Below are 14155 nucleotides of genomic sequence, written 5' to 3' on the forward strand. Positions count from 1 at the left end.
GGGGGGGGGGGGGGCTGTCAATGCCTATAAAACACACAGAAGACATAGCTTGTGTGCTGCAGGGTTTATGAACAGCATCCAAAGGCAAACAATTTATTCACCCAACATTATTGATTGTGATAGTAGTTTCTATGATGTAGGCATCAAGGGAGTTGACTAGTTCTAACAATTCATTCCTTGCAGGCAGCCAGACATCACCACAGGTTTAGCTATTGCCAATCTAAAATGGATTATATGCAGTGACTGACCAGAAGAGATGGGCCCAGTCTGCCAAGTTTCGTTTTGATTCTGGCCCCAGATTTCAGATCTGAGTTTTTGGTGGGGGGTCCATGTATATTCCATAAATTACTCACCCAGTCTCCTTGCATTACATTTTCTAGTCCTTTATGAGAAAATCTGAAACTAGACAAAGGCCTGACCAAAGTCATAGAGGTCAGTTTGGGGGGAGCTGATTTAGATTTATGAGTGCAACTGTTAATTCCCTGTACATGTGCCATTACAAACAAATGTGTTGGATTAAAATGTAAGTGCATCCTGTTTACACTGCAGCCACAACACTGAGGAAAAATATGTGTACAAAATGTGGAGCTCATATTTTAATTGCCCTCTGTTTAGAAAACAAACTTTTTTACAACATTATAAAAGAAACAGTTTTGTCTCTCCTCAAGATTTAAGGTTCCTTTCCATTAAACTATCAATAAAACAAACTCCTACTTCTCTTTTCTTTTTCTCTCTCCCCTTTGGCTCCATTGCTGCAAGTCCTTAAATTATGCTGAGAATGATGAAGTGTGTATAATGGGTAACAACTTCATATCTTTCTATTTCATAGCTTAAGAGTTTAGTTGCCACACGCATTGCTTTGAAATGTCTCAAACTCCTCTCTAAATTGATTGATAAATAAAGTAGTGCCTTTATTTTGACATGTTTTGATAGTGAAGAAAAATAAAAGTTGCTAAAAAAAAGTCCTGTTTGCTAAAAATAGTCAACAGGAACTAAGTAATTGGCCTATAGTGTTGTTCTGTGACCTTGCTACGTTTGGGCTTTTTAACAGGGTGAGAGCAGTTGAACCATAGTTAAGGTTTCAATAAACATTTTATCCTCCATACAAGCTACAAAAAAAACTTCACAGCTTGTCTGAAAATCAGCAGTTGACTTGTTAAGGTCAAGGGAGAGGCTTTTGGGGCTAAATTTGAAGTACATTGAACAAGGGTTTCTTGAGTTATTAGATGGCACCGTTAGCTGCAAGGAAGGGCTCATTGTAAAAGAGCTATGGTTTCTTTTCAGGGCTAGATCTATTGGTCTGGTTCCAGGTTCTCAAGGCTCCTTTGATATATGACTACACAGTACTGACTGATGCTCTCAGTAATGCCCAGCTCCATCAAACACTCCTGATCCCTTGTAAGGAGCCCTTGTCCCCTTTACCTGGTGTCCAGCCCTGGAGGACTTTCCTCAGCATGATGGGGGCTTCAGTTGCTCGGGGTGTGCTGTGCTGTGCTGTGCTGTGCATGGGGTAGCCAGAGAGCAACTCAGTACTGAGAGTGCCCACTGGGGTGCCCTTTCACGCACCCTCCTGCACAAACTCGCACGCCTGCTTGTGTGGCTCCGGTCATGCGGCTCCCTAGGGGGCTGGGCGAAGTCAGGGCTTGACCTTCCTCAGCTCCACTCAGCTGGCCTCACCACCTAATGCCTACCCACTGTAGGCCCCACCTACGTACTGGGGAATCGAGTCAGGGTCATTCAGAGGGTCCGTTGGGGTCCTGGGCTTATGGAGTCGCGACAGGTTTTCACACCAGAGCTGGACCTGAATAAGTGCACCACTGAGGGTACTGGGCCAGCCAGCAGTTTCTATCCATGCCAGCACCGCACTGATGGTCAATGGCATAGGAAAAAGCCACAGGGGAAGACTTGCTTAAAGAAAGTTAATGCAAACGCCTGCATCATATGCCCCCGTTGTCCCAGTGGTGCATGCACGCTGCAAAAACCATTTTAATTAAATCCTGTCTCTGTCTGTAAAATCTAAACCAGAAGGGGAGAAATTTGGCATAAACTCTTTTTTTTCCTAACTGATCAGACACATGATATTATGTATCACTTTAGGGCAAGACCTCAACATTACCCTCAGTACCTCTGGGAATGTCTTTGGAGTGGCAGGTGCTATCTTTGGGTTACTTCATAACAGAGAAAACAGCACATCCTTTCAGTGTTTTGGCAGGTGGCCACTATTGACTATGGAACAATTCCTGTCCGTGTCACAATAACAGGTTTTTTCTAATGAGCTCCCTAACAATTTGTGCGTAGGGAAAATTTCTTTTCCCCTGAAAACATTGGGCTGATGAATGAACTTGTTCCCTGATCGATCTTAAATACTGTTGAAAATGCTGAGACCTGCTGTCCCCCATTTGTCCAGACCAAGGGAACGGAGTAGCCAGTCTGAGGGGAGCTCTGGAAGAATTGGCAGGATTTTGTGGAGCAGTAATTAACCTGAGAACAAATTTTGTGCAGGCAGGAAGAGCTCAACCCTATTAGGTTCTGTTCCCTTCTGAGACGTGTTAAACTGATGGTCTCAGTGAGATCAGGCATGGAGCGTTCCCTTGGATGGTAGTCAGAAAACTGCTCAGGCTATTATGCTAGCCATCAACTTGCAGTCTCTGTCCACCCTGGCACTGCACTGGCAGGCAGTGGCCTGCTGAAAACTTCATGGGCAGATCAATCACTGTCTGGATTTAAACCCCTAGGGCCACCTATACACATGACGGAGCTCTGCTCCGACGCGTGCTAATTAGCATACATCGGAGCTGATGCAATCAATCAAGTCTGCTGTGAATCTGCTGGAGAGTGCTAATTAGTGTGCCTCCGTGTTGCATGTATTCAGTATCCCTGCATTTCAAAATGGCAGCGGAGGTACTTTAACTATAGCTCCTCAAACGAGCTTTAGTTAAAGTGCCTCTGCTGCCATTTTGAGGTGCAGGATGCTGAATACATTTGATGCTGTGGGTGCTTGAATTAGAGCGGCTCTCAGGGCACCTATACACATGGTGGAGTTCTGCTCCAATGCCTGCTAGTTAGCGCATGTTGGAGCAGACTCAATACAAAGATTCACAGAAGTTTAGGGCTGGAAGGGACCTTGTGAGATCATTGGTTCCACCCCCCCTGCTCTGGGCAGGAAAATCTGCTGGGGTCAAATAACCCCAGCAAGGAGTTCATCCAGTCTCCTTTCAAAGATCTCCAGGGTACACCCCCTGCACCTCCCCGACTGGGAGTCTATTCCAGAGTCACATGAACCATGAAGAAGTTTTTCCTTATATCCAGTCTGAAACCTTCTTCTAGAAGTTTACAACCACTGCTCCTTGTTTTCCCCGGGGCACTAGTTGTTCACTTAGCCCCTGATGCTCTCCCCTGATATATTTGTAAGCTGCCACCAAATCTCCCCAAAGTCTTCTTTTTTCTAGGCTGAACAGTCCCATATTTGTCAGCTTTCCCTCATATGGCTTGCTCTTCAGGTCTCTAATCATATGAGTGGCTCTTCTCTGGACTCTCTCAAGCTTCTCCACATCCTTCTTGAAGTGTGGTGCCCAGACCTGGATGGAGTACTCCAGCTGTGGCCTCACCAATGCCAAGCAGAGCGGGAGAATAACGTCCTTAGTTTTGCTTGAGATGCATCGGTTGATGAATGTCAGCGTATTGTTTGCTCTGCTAACTGTAGCATCACACTGGTGGCTCATATTTATTTTATGGTCAATTATGACCCCCAGGTCCCTTTCAGACGTGGTGCTACCTAGCATAGCACCACTGAGCCTGTAAATTTGTTGCAGATTTTTCCTCCCCAGGTGGAGCACTTTACACTTCACAGTGTTGAACAGCATCTGGTTCAGGTCCGCCCATTTAACTAATCTATTTTGGTCCACCTGGATCATCAGCCTACCCTGATGTGTGGCCGCACTTCCCCACAGCTTAGTCCCATTGGTGAATTTTGCTAATGTGCTTTTCACCAGAACATTGATGTAGATGTTGAAAAGCACTGGTCCAAGTACCCTGGGGGACCCCACTGGCTACCTTCTGCCAGGTAGATACAGATCCATGTAGTAGTACTTCCTGGGTCCAACCTCACATCCAGTTTCCCACCCATCTGGCTGATGAATTGTTGAGCCCATAGTCCCCCTAGAGCCTCATGGGACACCAAATCAAAGGCCTTTCTAAAATCCAATTAATCAAGTCTGCTGCGAGTATGTTGGAGTGTGCTAATTAGCGCACTCCAGCGGTGTCCGTGTCATGTGTATTCCACATCCCTGCATTTCAAAATGGCGGCAGGGGCACTTTAACTAAAGTTCATCGAATGAGCCTCAGTTAAAGCACCCCCACCACCATTTTGAAGCACAGGACACTGAATACACATGGTGTTGTGGATGCTTTAACTAGAGCAACTCTCAGAGCCCCTCTAATTAAAGTGCCCCCCCCCCGCCCCTTAGGGTGCCCTTAGGATCCAGCTACAGGAACTGTCTCTGCTTCTTCATAATTTGAGTTCAGCACTTGACTGTTGGAGAAATAGGTACCTTAGAAATGCACCAAATAAATGTTGGACTCCTAACAACTTAGGCTATACTGATGCTAGGTAATCCCATTTCTGTTGGCCAATCCTTGTCAGAAGCAGCCCATAAAAACATTGCAGCTTAAAAATAAAAGATGGAGTAATTGCTCTCTGATGCATTGTAAAGATGAAGGAGTAAAGGAGTAAATTGTTTATCAGGTCATCTGATAAACACTGAACTTCTCCAGCAGGGAGCTTGTTTATTTGATACTTATTCATCAGTTTTCCCTGCCTTCCCCATTTCCCTTTAACAGGTGGAGGCTATTAAAATCCCAAAAGCATTATCTAAGAAGCAATGCAGAACATTGTACCCAAAAGTCCAGGGAACAGCTGGCATCCAAATGTATACCTTGTGAACAGTCACTTCATTTACATAAAGCACATAAATAAATAATCATGAATACCCAAGAGAATTTATCCACATAATCTAAGATGTTGTCTCTTTCATTATTGACATTGAATAATTGTCAATCATTCATTCATAATCTAAGATGTTGTCTCTTTCATTATTGACATTGAATAATTGTCAATCATTCATTCATATCTCTACCTGTATACAGCACAGAGCTAAACAAAGGTGAACAATCTTGCTCTCTGGGCACAATAACCACCCCCAGCCAACACCCTTCATCCCACGACAAACTCCCACATCCATCATTACCTCTCAGTCAGGATGCACCTGACCCATGAGGCAATGAACATGTGATTTAGGACACTTTGCAGCTAGTAAAGGCAATAATAGCTCTAATAAATATATTGCCTGACTGTGAAGTGTTCACTCATTCCCAAACAGCACATGGATTCTGGTCACCCAGGGCATAGCTATGTAAACCACTAAAAGACTGCATCCATCTACTGCTTTGCTTTGGTTTCTGCCTCATACACACATCCATGTTGCTTCTGTTTTTGTCCTAGCTAAAATGGGTGCTAAAACTGATTGAGTGTTTCCTTGGTGAAATCTATTTTCAGTCAAAACATCCGTTTATTTTCAGTGGATGTGTGTATTTCGTAACACGGCTAAGAAAAGCATGATGGACACAATTTGTTTCTGGGGTAACGATATCAGCTGCAGTGGGTTTACATCAGAGATGAATTTGGCTCATTCTGTTTCTTACATACCATTTGGGTGCTATTTAAAGTGCTCCCAAGCTGATAGGAAACAAAAAGTGCTAAAACTGAATTATAAAGTTCTTTTTATTTGCCTAGTTATGATCCCACACCTATGTAAGTCAGTCATAATTCCTTTGAAGACAATCATGCTACCCCATGAAAGTACAAATTGGACCCCAGATTTTTAAATAATCACGTAGTTCATCTGCTTCCCCCCCGCCAATCTCCAGATTTAGAATTTGTGATTTTCATAGCAATGTCCATCTCTATACTAATGATGCCAATTAACACAATTCATTTGGGGAAATAGAAGCTGGCAAGGGAGTAAGTCTACCTCTGAGTCTAAACTCAACTAACTAGGAATTGGAGACCATATTTTTAAAAAGGATGTAGAAACTTTTAGGGGTACACGTTGTGTCTACAGTTTCATTGTGGGTGAAAACTGGAGTACCTATTTATGGCTGAAAATCAGAGGCTAGAACTGAGTCCTTCTGAAAAGCTACCTCAAATTACTATAGTGTATATGCACTGTGGTGTGGTATGTCATAGGCAGTCTGGCAGGTTGGAACCAAAACGGTTGCCTGTGGATCTAAAATTTTAGTACGGAGAGTTCTGGTATGCACGTTTGCACCTATCTCTATATCCTCCCATATGGAATTATGCCAGTTCATCAAATGAATGACAGAGCATGTTTGCTAGTATCTATTACCATCACCATCATTTCATCCTGAGAAGGCAGCTGGTCTACAATACGGTAAGCAAGCAAAGGGCCTTTTGCATTTAGAGCTTGCCAAATTGCATCTCAGTTTTAGAACTGAAGATGTTTAAGCTGTGAGATCCTTCTCAGCCCTTTTCCCTGCTCTTCCATCTGCTCCTCTATTTAAATAGCTGAAGGTACACTACAGCCTTTTCTAATTAAGTAAATAGTCAGACAGTAAATGTTTCCTTCAGCACCAGCAAAATAGGAATGAAAACTTGAATGTAAATGGATCTAAATTAGCTTTCCTTCCTCTTTTCTCTTCTCTGTGGGTGACTTGCATCTAATTGCTTTGGGGGATATTACCACATTTTCTCGCATGCTGCATATAACTCACCTCCCACCCCCTCCCCCCAATAAAAAAATCTGCTGGAAATGGGAGTGTGCATCATATGTGAGAAATATGGTAAGAGCAGTTTCTGCCACTTACCAGGCAAAAGGGAACATAAAGTCTGCACCGTTCTACAAGGAACAGAACAACAAACAGGCTTCAGCTCCTGAGCTGCTGCTATTCAGTTACTTACTACAAGGAAAGATCATTTTTCCTTCACTCTGCCTTTCAAAAACAAGGTGCGTATCTTATTCTTGGGCACACTAGCCACATCCACACCAACATGGATGTTTGGTTCCCTGGGGACAACTAGCAGCAACACACGTGGTGCACAAGGTGTGCCGCTGCTAGTTGTCCCTGGGGAACACCTGTACCACGCGCCCTCTGGCACACAGCAAGTTATCCCAGGTGGGGTAGGGGAGGCTGTGGCCAGCAGTGGGCTGGCCCAAGCAACCTGCCCTGAGGGCTTCCTGGGGCTGCTGCAGCAGCGATCCTGCTGCTTGGAGCCTGGCCAGCAGCCCGTGTGTGGCTCTGGCCGGCCAGGCTCTGGTTTTGAGCGGCACATGCTGAACCCACGTGGACTGCTCCACTATTTTTTCCACGGGTTTTTGACCCCTGGATATCCAGGGGTAACCCCCAAACCCTGCACTGCTCCTTTACAGTGCAGAGAACACCTGAATGTGCCGTATGTGGCACCACAGATATCTGCAGTGCCCCACACCACACAGCTGCATTCATCTGGGTACGGCCATTGGGTGCAAGAAATATGGTATAGAGGGGCAGAGGCTGCTCTGTTTCTGTTATAAGCTTTCGATATCCCCTAACTACATCTGAGAAGTTCATTAAAAATTAGAAAAAATGTTTGAAAGTTTCAGTGTTGTGAACAATGTACCCTACCATACCTTTTGAAATATATTCTTGTTTTGTTTTATTTTATTTTGGCTTTCCACATCTCTAGAGCGCCTTGGTCTAGAACATCCAAGGTTTGCTTTGAGGTTTTTCCCCTCCCCTTAAGTATCTGGGGGAAGGATGTGTGATAAAATTGCTAAGCTGTAGAAACAGTTTGTTGTTCCTTGGCAAGATGGCAGAGGAGTTGTTAATCATGAGGCCACTAAAGCAAAGCAGCTAGGAGGAGGTGGTAGAAGACTGGATCAACACATCTGAGAGGTGAAGACAGAGCTCAGCCCAGTTTGGCGAGTCAGGAGGAGGTGTTAAACCACAGGCCCAGACACTATTTGGAAGGGACATTTGTAAATTAAGAAGTGTTTTTCTTCCTTCTGGCTGAGCATGCTTGAGCTGCCTGTTGCTTTTGGAGCTTTCTTGGCTTGGGATGATCAAAGTCCCAAATCTGATTTTCTATACAAACATAGAATATTGCTGGCAAAGAGCTCTACTCGGAGGTGTGAATGGTAGTCCAAACTAGCAGGAGGCAGCATGGTTATTTTCCTCTTGGTTTCCCCCTTCTCATGCACCCACAGTCTCCTGTAATCTGGTTACAGCCTGAACCACAGAGCTGTGCTTGTGTGAGTACAATGCAATACTTTAAAGCATTTTGTCTTCCAAGGAGTAAAAATATCGATAGACCTGACTCCCAGCAGGGGTCAGAGAAAGAAGAGAAAGGACCAGTGAGTGCAAATAGCTATGGTGGCGGCAGGAGACTAGAAGGGCAATGGACTGTTGCAGCAGATGGGTAGGGGTGGCCCTAGAGCAGTGGTCACCAACCAGTGGATCTCGATCCACCGGTAGATCTCGGGGCCTCTTGGAGTTGATCTGAGGCTGGGATGCGGAGCTGAGTGCCTGCATGCATGCACCCCAGCCCAGCAGGTCAGTCCACATGGGAGGGAAGGGGCGGGGGCTAGATCGAGGTCCTTGCAGTGACGGACAGTGCCACAGAGGCAGGAGCAGGGGTAAGTTGAGTGGGGCCCCAGCTGGGTGGGACTTACCTTGGCATGCCCCCAAATAATTTTTTCTCCCTCTGCCTCGATCTGCCCCACACCCCGTTCTCTCCCCACAGACTTACCTGCTGGGCATGGGAGAGGCAGGGGGGGCAGTGGCTCACAGTAGATCTTGGGTTGCTTTTAAATGCCAGAGGTGATCTCCTACTTAAAAAGGTTGGAGACTACTGCCCTAGAGCTGCTATGATGCTGGTTTAAGCCTGAGGTCAGCCTAATGTACAGTCCTGTCCATGGCCAGCACCTGTAGTTTCAGAGGAAGAAACCCTCCAATAGAGAATTATGGCATAACCTACCTCATAGAAAGTTGGCATTGCTGTTTGAAATGTTGGTAAAAAAAGCACTGTGCTTTCTGGAGCTGTTTGTCAGAACACTTTCACAAGCACGTGGTTTGCTAAAATGTGGCATGTGGAGAACCACTATGTGAAATAGCAAAATGAAGCTGCAGGGTAGGATCCAAAGTGGCTTGGAAGGAGACCCCAGGCCAAATTCATTGTGAGCTTGATTGTTACAGCCTGACTGGTCCATGCAGGCAAGCGAAGTGGAGTAATGCCCTCACACTTAAATCCAGAGCTCAGATTTTGAGTCTTGTACAATGCTGACGGTTTGAAATTTCTCACTGCACCTAGGAGGGATTGGGGCAGGGAAGGAACTGTGACTCAGGTGTGACTCTGTATGGTCTGGCCTCTCTCAGTTGTTCCTGGCACTGCTTATGCACCACTCTTGTTCAGTGCTGAGCAGACAGGAACAGTGTAACTCTAACTGGATTTGAAGTCGGCTCAAGAGGGAGCTTTCGGCTTTAGGGTGTTGTAGGCTATGACTGAGGGGTGCTGATAGAGCTGTGTGGTGAGCACTGCAATGCTTGTCTCAAGCCGGTTTCATTAATTTATTACTATTACAAACAGTAGTGTCCTACAGAATTAATAAGAAATGCAAGACAAAACACCATTTCTTGTGGAAAGCAAGGTAATAGTTTTCATACGGAGAGGAGGGGGTTTATGGCAGGCCTTTGCACGCCAGTTCACGCCTAGAACTGAACTAGTGGGCAGCATGGGATTCTGACTTCTGTGGGCTCAAGCAGAAGAGAATTTGACTAGAATTGCTCACACGGTATTAAAAGCTGCTACTAGCCAGTTATTTTACATCACTGTTTTCAAAAGTGAAAACATTCAGCTTTGATGAATCTTTTCTCCAATCTTTTCTCCAATGCCTGATGAAGGGTTTTTGTGCCCAAAAGTTCGCAATTGAAGAATTTGTTTGCAAAAATCTTGTTGGTCTAATAAAAGGTATAGTCTCTCCTACGAGTCCTGATTGCCTTTTCCTCTAGACCAATACAGCTACAACCTGACTACCTGACACATGGAAAATACTGAATGTTAACTGATTTTAAAAAATGAAATATTCATATTTTCCCAAGCAGGAAGCAACTGTGACCATCTGAAACTTGAATCCTGCTCCTGTCTTTGTTTCAAGGTCATTTGCATCATCACAGAACCTCACAGGAGGTGGGAGGCTCCCTACCAGCTATGAACTGACTGCCCAGAGGAGTTTTCCACCTATTGACTCCTCTGCGAAATCCTATGAAATATGAACTTTCATTTCTACCCAAGAGAACTTTTACAATTTTTTCTCCAATACAAACCTGATGATGAAGGGTGTTTGTGCCTGAAAGCTTGCAATTGAAGATTATTATTATTATTATTATTTTTTTGCAAAAATCTTTTTGGTCTAATAAAAGATATATCTACTATCAGTGCTGACCAGCTTTGATGAATGCACTACGTGAATAAACTGACCAATACCAATAGCAAATAAAAAAATACCCTTGAAGAAAAACTGAAAATATTAAACAAAATTTGACTTCCTCACAGTTTGTGAGAGAAAATTTACAAAAATATCCATGTTCCAAATGCAATTTTTCTTTGATTTTTTTTTTCCATTTTAAAAAGTCATCTTGCATCAGTTTACCCATGTGCACACACAAAAATACATACACACATACTCTATTGAATTAAGTACTAATTCCAGATATTTGGCTTTTGATTTTTGCTATTCAAATATTTTTAACTAAAGCTTTTTAAAAATCAAAATTAAACGTTTAACTTTCATCATAATGGCATTGCCATTGATCTCTGATGCCTTCTTAATGAAGTTTAATGGGAAATTTAATTTTTTTGTTGTTTTCATTTTATAAAGGGGCGGGGGGGAGTCCAAGTTGTGGAAGTTCCTTTGAACTGGGTAATCCAGGTCCTGCACATCTGTAATTATTTCACTGCACATGCAGGAAAATTCAGGTACTTAAAATTTTAGTCAGTGGAGCACAATGTGCAACTCTAGAGCAAAACCAGCAACCGAAACCTTTATCTGTTGGCTTCCAGTTGTGTGCTTTAAATGTTAAGCAATGCTCAGAAATGTCCTTTTGGTCTTAGCTGTGAAGTTGCTACTGTCTTCACCTTAAGCCAGCAATGGTGACAGCAGGAAGTGAAGTCTGACACCATCACTAAACACAGGACCTCAGCATTTAAGCATTGTTAGATTTGGGGTCAGTCTGTTCGCTTTATTAGAAACTTCTCACTGGAGCTTGAGGGGACTGCATACTGAATGTCCCTTACTATAGTGGTAAGTGGTTATGTATCAGGTACACAGAGGGAATTCTTCACTTGCTAGATAGACTGCTTGATATATATGTTCCAAATTTTGTTTCAGGAGGAGGGCTTGACTAAGATTCTGGTAGAGTAGAAAATAGCAATATAGGGCCGTGTTGCTACCAGCTTTCACTGCGCTGAGGGTGAAAGACAACACTGCATGGTGTGATGAATTGATCTCTGTTATTGCCTTTACCTTGTGCTAGTGTGAGACCAAAACAAGAAAGCAGCTCACTGGACATCTAATTGTATCTGCCGCTCAGTGACAGTCTCATGAAATTACTTTATCCCTGCCAGGTTGCTCTGCCTATAAAAGAGACAAGAGACAGTGCAGTGGGTGGGAGCCCTGAGGTATACTTGCTTTGAGTATGATTCAGTTAGTCTATTGTTACTGCTGACTGTCCTCTGTATATGAGATTAGGAGAGGGTAGCACAGAGGATTTATTTATTTGTCAGGAAGGAAGAAGTAATTAATTTAAACCAATATAAACCTTAAGGGTTAGGTACTATTTCCTTAATAGGACTGTTCACATGTTTCTATTCTGGATCTGGTTATTTGAAGGATTATGAAATATTAAAATGGACAAACTCCTGAAAATACTGGGGGGGAGGGGGGTTGCACTAAATGAATTCTGCATTAGTGATTCAGACTCCTAAATTTAATTAATGCCTAAAAATCAAATGTAATAATGCTAAGAAGCAGTGACTGAAGCTCTAAGAACAGTATCATTTCAAATGTCTAGTGACAAGGAAAAGTTTATATTGAAATCCATGCCTGAAATTCAGTTTGGATACATTTTTGTGTACTTGACACTTATTGTCCTTTTATTTTTTAGCATTTGTGGCTTCAAGCCCCTCATTTCATAAGCTAAATACAGACAGTCAAAAAGCACAAGGCTGAATCAATTCAGGCTTTTCAGGTTAGTTTAAACTGCATAGATTGAACCAATAAGCAAGTGAATCACAGTCACGTGCCTTGCAGTGGCCCAGGCCAGAAGCTGCAGGGCACTACAACATGCCTCCCTGGTCAGCTGGAGCAGATAGCTTGAGCCAAGATTAGCTAATTCACCCTGTTGGGGAAGGGAGGTTTAGGGGAGTTACAAAGCATCCTTGGATTCTGGGGGACAGTGAATGGACTAACTTGAATCTGGAGGGGATCTGGGACAGAAGTTCAATAAACCAACTTATCCTAAATCAGTTAAGTCTGATACTACATCCATCCAGGTTTATCTTACACTGCTTTTGGCCATTTTGAAAGTGATTTATGTGCACTGAACTTCTGTTGTGTTACAGATTTGAACTGATTTCTGGTCACTTATACCAGTTTGTGTAATTTCTGTCTCTATCCCTTAAAAAGTTGATATTGAAATCCATACCCAAAGTTCAATTTGGATACCTTTTTGTGTACTTGACACTTGTTGTCCTTTTACTTTCTAATATTGATGTCATCAAGCCCCTCATTTCTTAGGGAGCATCTCCTGGTAGCATTGGTATCTTTCCTGAACAACATTGTCCTGTGATTCAGAATGGAGCTCAATTAGATGCTCAATGTCACCCTCAGTTTTATTCATCTTGCTTGCCCTGGAGAAATTGTGTAACTGCTTTTAAAACTCGTGGGTGTTGTACTGGCTATAAGTGCTGGCAATAAAGGGCACCTATACACATGCCCGATGCCTGCTCTGATGCATCTAATTAGAATGCATCAGAGCTGACTCAATTAATCTTGATTAGCATGCTCCGGCAGCCTTGGTGTAACGTGTATTCAGAGTCCCTGTGCTTCAAAGTTGTGGTGGGGCCACTTTAACTAAAGCTTATCAAATGAGCTTTAGTTAAATTGTCTCTGCCACCATTTTGAAACATGGGACACTGAATGCACAAGATACGGTGGACACTTAAATTACAGCAGCCTCCAAGAGCAGCTCTAATTAAAGCACCCACCCCGGAGCATGTGTAAAGACACCTGGCCTTGACTCCTGACATTAGGGGTTTGCACTGCAATTTTAACAGATTTGACAAGAACTAGTTCTAAAACAGTTACTAGCATGTAGACATGCCCATACTTTCTGACACCCATTTATTATATATTTTTTTGAATGTTCTGGCTTCCTGTGTTTCTCATACTGTTAAAGCTTCTCCACTTCTCCATTTTGAATATCACTTATGAGAGGAGCCAAACTCTTCTGTTCTCCAGTGTGGTCACTGCAGCAGTTAGAATCATAGAAAAGTAGGGCTGGAAGAGACCTCAGGATGTCATCTAGTCCAGCCACCTGCTCAAGCCATCTTTCTGTCTAACTTAGCTTTTAAAAAATCAAAGGGTGTCTCTCTAGCTGGGAGGTTATTCCAATACTTGACCAGCATCATAATGAGGAAGTTCTTTTCTATTCTCCAGCCTAAATTTCTTTGACTGCAGTATAAAGCCATTGCTCTCCCTATTGCTCTGGCAATAGCAGTAGCTGGGGTGCTCCAGGTTTCCCCTCCCTATGGCTTCCTCTTCCTACCCCTGCTCCTGCTCTAGGGGGATGAGATAGTAAAGTGCAGCATAGCCTGCAGTGCTCAGGGGGAGCCTGTAGGCCAGAGTGTCCAAGTGGCATGGTGCTGTGGGGAAGCTCATGGCCAGAGAGCTAGGGGTGAGTCATCGCCTGGGTGTGTGGTGCAGTGGAGGAGCACAGGGGCAGCATCTGGGGGGCATTCAGTGCAGCAAGGAGAGCACCTGGGCACATGAGCGACTGGTGCCTCCTGAGTTGGGGGGGCACTTGCCCCCCCCCCCAGCAGCCA

This window comes from Gavialis gangeticus, unplaced genomic scaffold, assembly GCF_001723915.1.
Source record: "Gavialis gangeticus isolate Ggan-Ray unplaced genomic scaffold, GavGan_comp1, whole genome shotgun sequence".
Classification (NCBI taxonomy): domain Eukaryota; kingdom Metazoa; phylum Chordata; order Crocodylia; family Gavialidae; genus Gavialis; species Gavialis gangeticus.